At 43.3% G+C, this 12,587-nt stretch overlaps 1 long non-coding RNA gene across 1 annotated transcript in view; it reads left to right on the top strand.

The window, feature by feature from the left end:
- Window positions 1-12,587, top strand: part of fer1l4 — a 151,467-nt gene that overhangs the window by 18,141 nt on the left and 120,739 nt on the right. The window contains exons 9-10 of the long non-coding RNA XR_002198019.3: window positions 2,101-2,232; window positions 5,060-5,122. This is a non-coding gene — a long non-coding RNA (fer-1 like family member 4). The remainder of the gene's footprint in view (window positions 1-2,100; window positions 2,233-5,059; window positions 5,123-12,587) is intronic.

Here is a 12,587-nt window from a genome sequence, read left to right as displayed (position 1 = left end):
TGATTCTTTGCTTGTAGCAAGTCTGCCGCTAACACAACCTATCATTTTGTATGAATAGACAGGCTGCAAGATTAATTCCCGCATTGTGGACATTGGTACTGGTCCTACTTTAAAACTAATTGCAACTTACCAAACCTTTAAGCTTTAATCAATTATTAATATGCACTGCAAAAATGATTCACTTATTTCTTCTTTAACCATTACATGATTTATACCATGTCTCAAAGCATGATATGACAAGGTAACAAATGATTTGTACAGCCTTAATTACATTTTTTGAGAAAGCTGTTGCTTTTAGTGTTGCTTCATGTGTAGAGCATGACATGGTTTTAATTTATTTTATGTACAGTGGGGAGAACAAGTATTTGATACACTGCCGATTTTGCAGGTTTTCCTACTTACAAAGCATGTAGAGGTCTGTCATTTTTATCATAGTTACACTTTAACTGTGAGAGACGGAATCTAAAGAAAAATCCAGAAAATCACATTGTATGATTTTTAATTAATGAATTTGCATTTTATTGCATGACATAAGTATTTGATACATCAGAAAAGCAGAACTTAATATTTGGTACAGAAACCTACCGACCACTAAGAATTCCGGCTCTCACAGACCTGTTAGTTTTTCTTTAAGAAGCCCTCCTGTTCTCCACTCATTACCTGTATTAACTGCACCTGTTTGAACTCGTTACCTGTATAAAAGATAACTGTCCACACACTCAATCAAACAAACTCCAAACTCTCCACAATGTCCAAGACCAGAGAGCTGTGTAAGGACATCAGGGATACAATTTTAGACCTGCACAAGGCTGGGATGGGCTACAGGACAATAGGCAAGCAGCTTGGTGAGAAGGCAACAACTGTTGGCGCAATTATTGGAAAATGGAAGAAGTTCAAGATGACGGGCAATCTCCCTCGGTCTGGGGCTCCATTCAAGATCTCACCTCGTGGGGCATCAATGATCATGAGGAAGGTGAGGGATCAGCCCAGAACTACACGGCAGGACCTGGTCACTTACCTGAAGAGAGCTGGGACCACAGTCTCAAAGAAAACCATTAGTAACACACTACGCTGTCATGGATTAAAATCCTGCAGCGCACGCAAGGTCCCTCTGCTCAAGCCAGCGCATGTCCAGGCCCGTCTGAAGTTTGCCAATGACCATCTGGATGATCCAGAGGAGGAATGGGAGAAGGTTATGTGGTCTGATGAGACAAAAATAGAGCTTTTTGGTCTAGACGAAGAAGGATGAGTACAACCCCAAGAACACCATCCCAACCGTGAAGCATGGAGGTGGAAACATCATTCTTTGGGGACGACTGCACCGTATTGAGGGGAGGATGGATGGGGCCATGTATCAAAAGATCTTGGCCAACAACCTTCTTCCCTCAGTGAGTGCATTGAAGATGGGTCGTGGCTGGGTCTTCCAGCATGACAACGACCCAAAACACACAGCCAAGGCAACTAAGGAGTGGCTCCGTAAGAAGCATCTCAAGGTCCTGGAGTGGCCTAGCCAGTCTCCAGACCTGAACCCAATAGAAAATCTTTGGAGGGAGCTGAACATCTGTATTGCCCAGCGACAGCCCTGAAACCTGAAGGATCTGGAGAAGGTCTGTATAGAGGAGTGGGCCAAAATCCCTGCTGCAGTGTGTGCAAACCTGGTGAAGAACTACAGGAAACATATGATCTCTGTAATTGCAAACAAAGGTTTCTGTACCAAATATTTAGTTCTGCTTTTCTGATGTATCAAATACTTTTGTCATGCAATAAAATGCAAATTAATTACTTAAAAATCATACAATGAGTTAATCTGGATTTTTTGGATTCCGTCACTCATAGTTGAAGTGTACTTATGATAAAAATTATAGACTTCTACATGCTTTGTAAGTGGGAAAACCTGCAAAATCGGCAGTGTATCAAATACTTGTTCTCCCCACTGTAGCTATAAAATAATGTTTCATAAGGCCTTCATTAGTTTCAATTTGTTAACAGCCAAACTAAGCGATATCAATAACATTTTATGTTTTTGAAAATTACAATATCTGGTCCAATAAAATCTGAATTCAAGTCCAGCAGCTCTGCATCTAATAATATTTTTTTCAGGTTAATGTGAATGTTTTGGAGGCCCAAAAACTGGTTGGCGTAAACATTAACCCAGCTGTGTACATCAGAATGGGAGAAGAAAAAAGGAAAACCACCACACAAAAATCCACCAACTGTCCATTTTATAACGAGGTACTTTAGGCCTTGGGACATTGTCTCAGGGGTATAAAATATACAATACTTGGACAGTGATGCTATTTATTTTACTTTTTTTTTACTGTACTTTACTGAATGTTTTACCTTTTCTTTAACAAACGAACCTAATTCATTACACTCCTTTGTGTGATGTTCAGTGATAAACCTTCTGGAGTCAAGAAGGCCTTGTCTAAGGCAGAGGAACCAAATTCTCAACTTATAACAGTGGTCTATTAATACAATGCACTTCAGAAACTGCACCCCACATTTGTGGACAAACTCAATATGGCTGTCGTTGGGCTAAATGTAAAAATAGAAGCCATCATTACTATTGCTAAATTGGATAACCAGTGAATTGCTGACTCACTTAAGTTGACAAATGGAAGAGTTTACTGACCGCTAAGACTTCTAAGATCTAGAAATTCACTTCAGAAATAAACCTATCCTCGACTCTCCTTGTAGAGGTCATTGGTATTACTGTTCTTCCATCACTCTCTGACAGTGCCCATAGAGTTCTGACCAAACTGGGCTCCAGCATTTCACAGAGCCACAAAATATACATATTTTTAATCCTGGGGTGTCAAAAACTTCCTCAGTTTATGCCCAGATTCAGTTCAGGGAGAAGGGTTGCTGATGGAGCCGTCCAGTATGTTAGGTGAATATTGACATTGTAATAAATTGGAACACACTATGCAAGACCCCCTGCAAACAAGAGTTGGTCTGGGCTTATTTTTATCTCATTGAACATCCAGTGCTTCTATCAACCAATTAAGAGAGGCAATCAGAAACAAACCTAAATAATTATTCTATATTGGGATTAAATAAAGATGGGTTTACTAAGTGTAACAATCTACCTTCAACAGGGCTATTGATGATTAGATTGTTGCTAGCTAATCCTAATTGCAGGAATTCGCTCAACCCTAGTTACTCTAATTGATTGAAGGTTCTAGCCCTGATTATATACAATCCCGTTTCCAAAGAAGTTGGGACACTGCATAAACTGCAAATAAAAACAGAATGCAATGATGTGCAAATCATTTTATCCCTTTATTTAATAAAAAATATTACAAAGACAACATATCAAATGTTGAACCAGATAAATGTTATTGTTTTTTAAGAATACATGCCCATTTAGAATTTGATGCCAGCAACACATTTCAAAAAATATGGGACAGGGACTTTTTTAACCACACTCTGTAGGCGTTTGGGAACTGAGACCAATTGCTGTAGTTTTGAAAGTGAAATATTTTCCCATTCATGCTTGATATAGGATTTCAGCTGCTAAACAGTTTGGAGTCTCCTTTGTCTTATTTATCATTTCATAATGTGCCAGATGTTTTCAATGGGTGACAGATCAGGACTGCAGGCAGGCCAGTTTAGCACCCGGATTCTTTTAATATGGATCCATGCTATTGTAATACGTGCAGTATGTGGTTTGGCATTGTCTTGCTAAAATAAGCAAGGCCTTCCCTGAGAAAAGACATTGTTTGGATGGCATATGTTGTGAAACCTGTATACATGTGCACTAATGCACCCCCATACCATCACTGATGATGATATGAATGAACAGTGTGCTGATAAGTTCATTCATACACTTTTGAACTGTGTGCTGATAACAAGCCGGATGTTCCCTTATCTTTTGTGCAAGGAGGATGCGGCATCCATGATTCCCACAAATCATTTCAGATTTAGATTTGTCAAACCACAGGACTGTTTTCCACTTTGCCTCAGTGCACCTTAAATGAGCTCGGGCCCAGAGAAGGTGCCGGCATTTCTGGATCTTGTTTATAAATGGTTTCTTTTTTGCATGATAGTGTTTTAACTTGCATTTGTGGGTGCAGCGACAAATTGTGTTCACAGACAAGGGTTTTCAGAAGGGATCCTGAGTCCATGCAATGATTTCCACTACAGAATCATGTCTGTTTTTAATGCAGTGGGGCCCCCGAAGATCACGGCCGTCCAATATTGGTTTTTGGCCTTATCCCTTTCGTACAGAGATGTCTCTGGATTCTCTGAATCTTTTAATGATGTCAGGTACCGTAGATTAGTGGTTTCCAAACCTCCCCTGGGGCCCCCCCAACCATTCCCTCTATTAAATGTATACCAGAGCTAGCACATCTGAATCATCTTTAACTTATTAACAAACCCTTATCCTTTGAATCAGGTGAGCTTGTTCAGGGCAAAAACTAAACTGTGAGATGACTGGTGGGGCTCCATGAACCACTGCCATAGATGATGAGATCCCCAAACTCTTTGATATTTTACATTAAGATACTTTATTCTTAAATTTTTGGTGGTGTGGTGAACCCCTCCCCATCTTTACTTCCGAAAGACTCATCCTCTGGGATGCTCTTTTTATACTTAATCATATTACTGACCTGTTGCCAACTAACCTAATTAGTTGTGAGATGTCCCACTAGGTAATTACTTTGTATTACACAACTGTCCCTGTCTTTTCTTGCCCAGTCCCAGATTTCTTTTAAATGTCTCCCTGGCATCAAATTCAAAGTGGGCATATGTTTTTCAAGGATCAAATAGTTTCAACATTTGATATTTTGTCTTTGCACTATTTTCTATTGAATATAGGGTTTAAATTATTTGCACATATTTGCATTCTGTTTTTATTTCCATTTGTTTCCCTAATTTTTTGGAAACAGCGTTGAAATACTTATTCATAAAATAAAAAGAAGATAAAAACATTCAGTACTGTATGCAAAAAATATGTCTTTAATCTAAAGCCAGCTTTACTGTCAAAATGGATTCTAATAAACATTTTTACATGGAGGTAACCGAAACTCACTTCAATATTTCTATGTTTTGTCAGAACTTCATGTTTGAGTTCCAGGAAACACGAGATGTGCTGTTTGATAAAGTTATTCAGATAACGGTAAGTTTACAAAATATTGTTCTATGAATAACAATGGACGGTGTAATTAGAAATATGCCCTGCAGCCACATATTCAGAGTGAAACCACAGATAATGTCTAGGGCCCAATTTTTCAAAACATTTGGCGCACAAAAAATTCTGATGTCATTACAGTAAATGTTTTTGTTGTTGTGGTTTTCAAAACTCAAATATAGTGATCAGAATAGTGATCATGATGAAGACATCAGTATCTGTTTGTGAGTCTTGTAAACAAAGGCTCAGAAGTCTGAAATGCAAATAGAGACTAAAGAGCAGATTAAGTACACCCTGCTCCAACAAAAAATAAAAAAACTGCATTTGCTTCTTTAAAACACTGTAATGAATGCATACAGAAAAGGATGGCTGGATCCAAGTGCAGAGTGCAGGATGTTTATTTGGGAGGTACAAAGGTATATCAAGGGACAGGCTGGGACAAAGTCAAAGGGCAGGCAGAAGGTTGGTAACCAGGTATCAAAGTAGACCAGAAGCCATAGTTCAGAAGGGGATAATCCAGAGAGGTGGTCAAACAGGCAGGCATGGATAGCAAAATAGACGTTCAAATGTTTCTAAGAAAAAAAAGAAAATACTTAACAAACAGGTTTAGTAGAGTTTCAAAAACAATATCTCACAAAGACAGGGTGTTAATAACCAGGCTAAATTGTGGCTGCTGGAGAAGGAAGGAGAGCACAGGTGAGAGGTATTTCGATGATTAGTACTCAGGTGATGTGAGCGGTGCGTTCAGGGGATTTGGATCTGCTGTGAGGGGTTCATTCACCAGCCTGGTTGGAAGGTCGAGGATGAGTGGTGGAGGCAGACCTTACAAACATGCAGTGTGTTTAAACATACACTACTGTTCAAAAGTTAGGAGTCACTTTCCTTGTTTATCCTTGTTTTTCAAAAGAAAAGCCAATTTCTTGTTCATTAAAATGGCATCAGATTGATCATAAATACAATGTAGACATGTTTAATGTTATAAATGACTATTGTAGCTGGAAGTGGCTGATTTGTTATGGAGTATCTACATTGGTGTAGAGGGCCATTATCAGCAAGCATCTATCCTGTGCTCCAATGTCATTTTGTGTTTACCAATCATTTAAAAAATGCTAATTAATCATTAGAAAACCCTTTTACAATCATGTTAGCACAGCTGAAAACGTTTGTGCTGATTAAAGAAGCAGTAAAACTGGCCTACTTTACAATAGTTGAGTATCTTTTGCATCATCATTTGTGGGTAACAGGCACAAAATGGACAGAAACAAAGAACTTTCTTCTGAAACTCATCATTGTATTATTGTTCTGAGAAATTAAGGCTACTCCAGGTGAGAAATTGCCAAGAAACTGAAGATCTTGTACAACACTATACTACAACCTTCACAGAACAGCGCAAACTGGCTCTAACCAGAATAGAAAGAGGAGTGGGAGGTCCCACTGCACAATTGAGCGAGAATACAAATATATTAGAGTTTCTAGTTTGAGAGCAGATGCTTCACAAGTCCTCAACTGGCAGTAAACTCACTGAGTATTGGTACCCTTCATAAACTTTGGCAAAGGTGAATGCAGTAATTAAACAACACCCGCAATGAGTCATATTTTGGTATCAAACATAAGGGGGGACATGTACTTTCATTTCAACACAATGATTTGCGGAAACATTTTATTTAGTAATACAATTTTCACAAGTATTAGTACAAGTAGTACAAATATTGGTGTGTTAAACAATTCTCTGCTTTTTACTTGTGTCTACAGGATTTGTATTGATGCCTTTCATCTGTTCTTGTTTCTCTCGTGTATAACTATGAGGTTGCCGCATGTAAAATCCCTTTGACATTCATCACAATGAGTAAAACCAAAGACTTGTCAGCTGAAAGGACACAAATTGTTGTTCACCTGCACAGACGTGGTAACGGATTTGACAAAATGTATAAGCAGTTGAAAATACTACTGTCAGGAACAAATGAAAAAAATGTATGTGTCTGGAACAGTTTCAAATTTATCAAGAGGATGTATGTGCATATTTCCTCCAAGCCTGGTGAGGAAGATTTCTCAAATGAACTGCACAGTCTAATTGAATTAACAGTTAGATACCACTTCTATGTCAACAAGCTCTCTGGAAGGGCCTTACTTAGCCCAACCCACAAATTACAGTATCTAACCCCTCCATGAACTGCCACCTTAATGCGGTGGAGGGGTTTGAGTACCCGAGTGACCCTAGGAGCTATGTTGTCTGGGGCTATATGCCCCTGGAAGGGTCTCCCAAGGCAAACAGGTCTTAGGCGACGGGTCAGACTAAGAGCGGTTCAAAACCCCCTTAATGATGATAAAGACTTTGAGTTCCGTGACGTCGCCCGGTATGGCGCAGCCGGGGCCCCACCCTGGAGCCAGGCCCGGGGTTGGGGCTCGTAAGCGAGCGCCTGGTGGCCGGGCCTTTCCCCATGGGGCCCGGCCGGGCTCAGCCCGAACGGGCGACGTGGGGCCGCCTTCCCGTGGGCTCACCACCCACGGGAGGGACCATAAGGGGCCGGTGCGAAGTGGATCGGGCGGCAGTCGAAGGCAGGGGCCTAGACAACCTGATCTCTGGACACGGAAACTAGCTCTAGGGACGTGGAATGTCACCTCGCTGGCAGGGAAGGAGCCTGAGATCGTGCGTGAGGTTTAGAGGTTCCGATTAGAGGTAGTCGGGATCACCTCTACGCACGGCTTGGGCTCTGGAACCACACTCCTTGAGAGAGGATGGACTCTTCACCACTCTGGAGTTGCCCATGGTGAGAGGCGGCGGGCTGGTGTGGGTTTGCTTATAGCTTCCCAGCTCTGCCGCCATGTGTTGGAGTTTACCCCGGTGAACGAGAGGGTCGTTTCCCTGCGCCTACGGGTCTGGGATAGGTCTCTCACTGTTGTTTGTGCCTATGGGCCGAACGGCAGTGCAGAGTACCCGACCTTCTTGGAGTCTCTGGGAGGGGTGCTGGAAATTGCTCCGACTGGGGACTCTATCGTTCTACTGGGGGACTTCAACGCCCACGTGGGCAACGACAGTGACACCTGGAGGGGCGTGATTGGGAGGAACGGCCCCCCTGATCTGAACCCGAGTGGTGTTCAGTTATTGGACTTCTGTGCTAGTCACAGTTTGTCCATAACGAACACCATGTTCATGCATAAGGGTGTCCATCAGTGCACGTGGCACCAGGACACCCTAGGCCGCAGGTCGATGATCGACTTTGTTGTCGTCTCATCTGACCTGCGGCCGTATGTCTTGGACACTCGGGTGAAGAGAGGGGCGGAGCTGTCAACTGATCACCACCTGGTGGTGAGTTGGATCCGATGGCGGGGGAGGAAGCTGGACAGACTCGGCAGGCCCAAGCGTACTGTAAGGGTCTGCTGGGAACGTCTGGCCGAGTCTCCTGTCAGAGAGATCTTTAACTCCCACCTCCGGCAGAGCTTCGACTGGATCCCGAGGGAGGCTGGAGATATTGAGTCAGAGTGGACCATGTTCTCCACCGCCATTGTCGAAGCGGCCGCTCGGAGCTGTGGCCGTAAGGTCTCCGGTGCCTGTCGAGGCGGCAATCCCCGAACCCGGTGGTGGATACCGGAAGTAAGGGATGCCGTCAAGCTGAAGAAGGAGTCCTATCAGGCCTGGTTGGCTTGTGGGACTCCTGAGGCAGCTGACGGGTACCGGCAGGCCAAGCGGGCTGCAGCCCGGGTGGTTGCGGCGGCAAAAACTCTGGGAACGTCTTCCATTGAGGAAGCAGAGGATGAGGGCTCAGAGGTGGACTCGTCCATCACCCGGGCTGAAGTCACAGAGGTGGTCAAGAAACTCCTCGGTGGCAAGGCACCGGGGGTGGATGAGATCCGCCCTGAGTACCTCAAGTCTCTGGATGTTGTGGGGCTGTCTTGGTTGACACGCCTGTGCAACATCGCGTGGCGGTCGGGGACAGTGCCTCTGGGATGGCAGACCGGGGTGGTGGTCCCTCTTTTTAAGAAGGGGGACCGGAGGGTGTGTTCCAACTAAAGGGGGATCACACTTCTCAGCCTCCATGGGAAAGTCTATGCCAGGGTTCTGGAGAGGAGAATACGGCCGATAGTAGAACCAGGAGGAACAGTGTGGTTTTCGTCCGGGCCGTGGAACACTGGACCAGCTCTATACCCTCTACGGGGTGTTGGAGGGTTCATGGGAGTTTGCCCAACCAATCCACATGTGTTTTGTGGATTTGGAGAAGGCATTCGACTGTGTCCCTCGCGGCATCTTGTGGAGGGTGCTTCGGGAATATGGGGTCCTGGGTCCTTTGCTAAGGGCTGTCAGGTCCCTGTACGACCGAAGCAGGAGCTTGGTCCGCATTGCCGGCAGTAAGTCAGACTTGTTCCCAGTGCATGTTGGACTCCGGCAGGGCTGCCCTTTGTCGCCGGTTCTGTTCGTAATTTTTATGGACAGAATTTCTAGGCGCAGCCAGGGGCCGGAGGGTGTCAGGTTTGGGGACCACACAATTTCATCTCTGCTCTTTGCGGATGATGTTGTCGTGTTGGCCCCTTCTAACCAGGACTTTCAGCATGCACTGGGACGGTTTGCAGCCGAGTGTGAAACGGTGGGGATGAGAATCAGCACCTCCAAATCCGAGGCCATGGTCCTCAGTCGGAAAAGGGTGGCTTGCCCACTTCAGGTTGGTGGAGAGTGCCTGCCTCAAGTGGAGGAGTTTAAGTATCTAGGGGTCTTGCTCACGAGTGAGGGAAGGATGGAACGGGAGATTGACAGACGGATCGGTGCAGCTTCTGCAGTAATGCAGTCGATGTATCGGTCTGTCGTGATGAAGAAAGAGCTGAGCCGCAAGGCGAAGCACTCGATTTACCAGTCAATCTACGTTCCTACTCTCACCTATGGTCATGAGCTTTGGGTCATGACCGAAAGGACAAGATCCTGGATACAGGCGGCCGAAATGAGCTTTCTCCGCAGGGTGGCTGGGCGATCCCTTAGAGATAGGATGAGAAGCTCGGTCACCCGGGAGGAGCTCAGAGTAGAGCCGCTGCTCCTCCACATCGAGAGGGGTCAGCTGAGGTGGCTTGGGCATCTGTTTCGGATGCCTCCGGAACGCCTTCCTGGGAAGGTGTTCCGGTCCCGTCCCACCGGGAAGAGACCCCGGGGAAGACCTAGGACACGCTGGAGGGACTATGTCTCCCGGCTGGCTTGGGAACGCCTCGGTGTCCCCCCGGAAGAGCTAGAGGAAGTGTCTGGGGAGAGGGAGGTCTGGGCATCCCTGCTTAGACTGCTGCCCCCGCGACCCGGCCCCGGATAAGCGGAAGAAGATGGATGGATGGATGTTTTATTAGAAATACATAAGGAGTTATGTGTTTTGGTCAGGTGAGATAAACATTGAACCTTTTGGTTATGTACACTTAGTGGTGGATCATTCATGGTTCCTCTGTTTTGTTTGATGCAAAGAGCTATTGTTAAGATTAATGGCATAATGAACTCCACTAAGTGCCAGGATATTTTAGCCCATAACCTGGTTGCCTTTGCCTGGAGATTGAGACTTGGCTGTGGATGGACTTTTCAACAAGGAACATTATCTCAAAAGATCTCAAACATACATCAAAATCCACATAGAAATGGTTGCAGGACCAGAAAATCAATGTTTTAACATGTCAATGGCCATGTTAGTCTTCGGACAGAAAACATTTGGAATTGTCCATAAGTGCAAAGTTAAAACAATGAAGGATCTTAAAATGTGCTGAATGCAGGAGTAGTCCAAGATTCCTCAGAAGGTGTGCTCCAACCTTGTCAGACTATATCGGGAATGCTGCTATCCACTTCAGGGGAGGCTACATAAAATATCAATTGTCAAGGTGCCAATAGTTATGAAACCTATACTTTGCAGAAAAACTACTCAATAAAATGTTTTGTGTTTGAAAAAGGATTGTGTTGAAATTAAAGTATATTACTCCCCCTTACATGTGAGACCAAAATATATCTTATTACTCAGGCATGCACAGCTTCTTAGCTTCTTCTTCTTATTCTTTAGAACGCAACTCCGACACTGTTTAAGCTAGTAACTGTGTTCAAACTTTAAAATGTTTAGACTGGTCTAAATAGTTTTTACAAAGTTTTTAAGTTTTGACTTCAGTGGGATTCCTTAAACACTGCAAAGCATTTTTTTACCAATATTTAAATTTTTTATCAACAGCTGCAGTTTAACCCACTTTCCCAGGAAAGTAGACAAAACTACAAATATTGTATGAATTCCTCTACCTCTCAGCTATTTAAATCATAAAATCATATGATTGCTCAAAGTTTGCTGTACCAATGCACCAGACAAAATTTACTTTGAAAGCGTTAAAGCAAGCCCCAATAACTTACCTTGTTCAAATCTAGTTCTTTTTTATGTTTATCTTTTGCATTAACTTCAGTTCAATATCATTAAGGGTGCCAATACATCTTGAGTTGACTGTATATTTTCTTTTAGATAGGAATACAAATTTGGTAATCTAATCAGACCTTTTATCGGAGTGATGTTTTTACACTCTTCTCATCGCAATATATATCATTAATTTAGATGTGTTGAAGAATGCAACAAGCTTTCCTTGTAAGAATTTTGACCTAGCTGTTCAGCTTTTTTCTACAATGCCTTTACAGCCAGGAAGTCACATAGGTCAACATGCATGAGAGAACACAACTCATGTGGGAGACCCAGCTTTGAATCCAGTGAGGGCAACATCAATCACCGCTTTTTCGAAGTACGCATCAGTGCATGCTTTTTGGGGTAATATAGGCTAGATCACAACCCCTTGGGCAGTAAAAGAGTAGGGGTTTCTACGATTCTCTCATCTTTTCACTTGACTAAAAAGTCAGTTATCATCACCTATATTAATAGTTAATGTATCAATGTCATTAACCAATGAAAGAAAAACTAATGGTGTTTTGCCATGAACTGAAATAGTCTTGGCAGTGTAATACTCAGTCTTGCTAGCAATTGCTCAATTCTTATGACCATTCCAATTAGTAAGTTAGTAGATACTAATCTGTTAAAACGGTCATTGGCAAAAGCCATACAATTTATAGATGCTATTTGTGGTTGAGGTAAACTTAATAAGAAATGTTAGTCAGTTAAACACAATGCTTAATGGGGTCTAGCGAAATATTTAAACCTGGCGTGATGTTCATACCATGACAAAATTATCTAATGTTGAGACGTTATACCAAAACTCGTAAAATGTATAGCTCCATGGTGTAGTGGTGAAACCGTGAGAGGCAATGAGATTGAATCCAGTTATGGCAACAACATCACTTGTAATTGTGGGCTGGCTGAACTACGCTTGCCTGGTTCCTTTTCTGGTTTCCTGAATTGGGCACCTGATGACTTAGACCTTTTCTTATCGATTTGTGTTGAGTTGGCACTGGAGCATCAATACATTATCCATCCCCCAGCACTGTCAGCCAGAGTCAAGACTAAACCAATTCACCTTG

Source organism: Esox lucius, chromosome 17, assembly GCF_011004845.1.
Source record: "Esox lucius isolate fEsoLuc1 chromosome 17, fEsoLuc1.pri, whole genome shotgun sequence".
Classification (NCBI taxonomy): Eukaryota; Metazoa; Chordata; class Actinopteri; order Esociformes; family Esocidae; genus Esox; species Esox lucius.
Note: the sequence above shows the minus strand (reverse complement) of the source record. Positions and strands in the feature narration are given on the sequence as shown.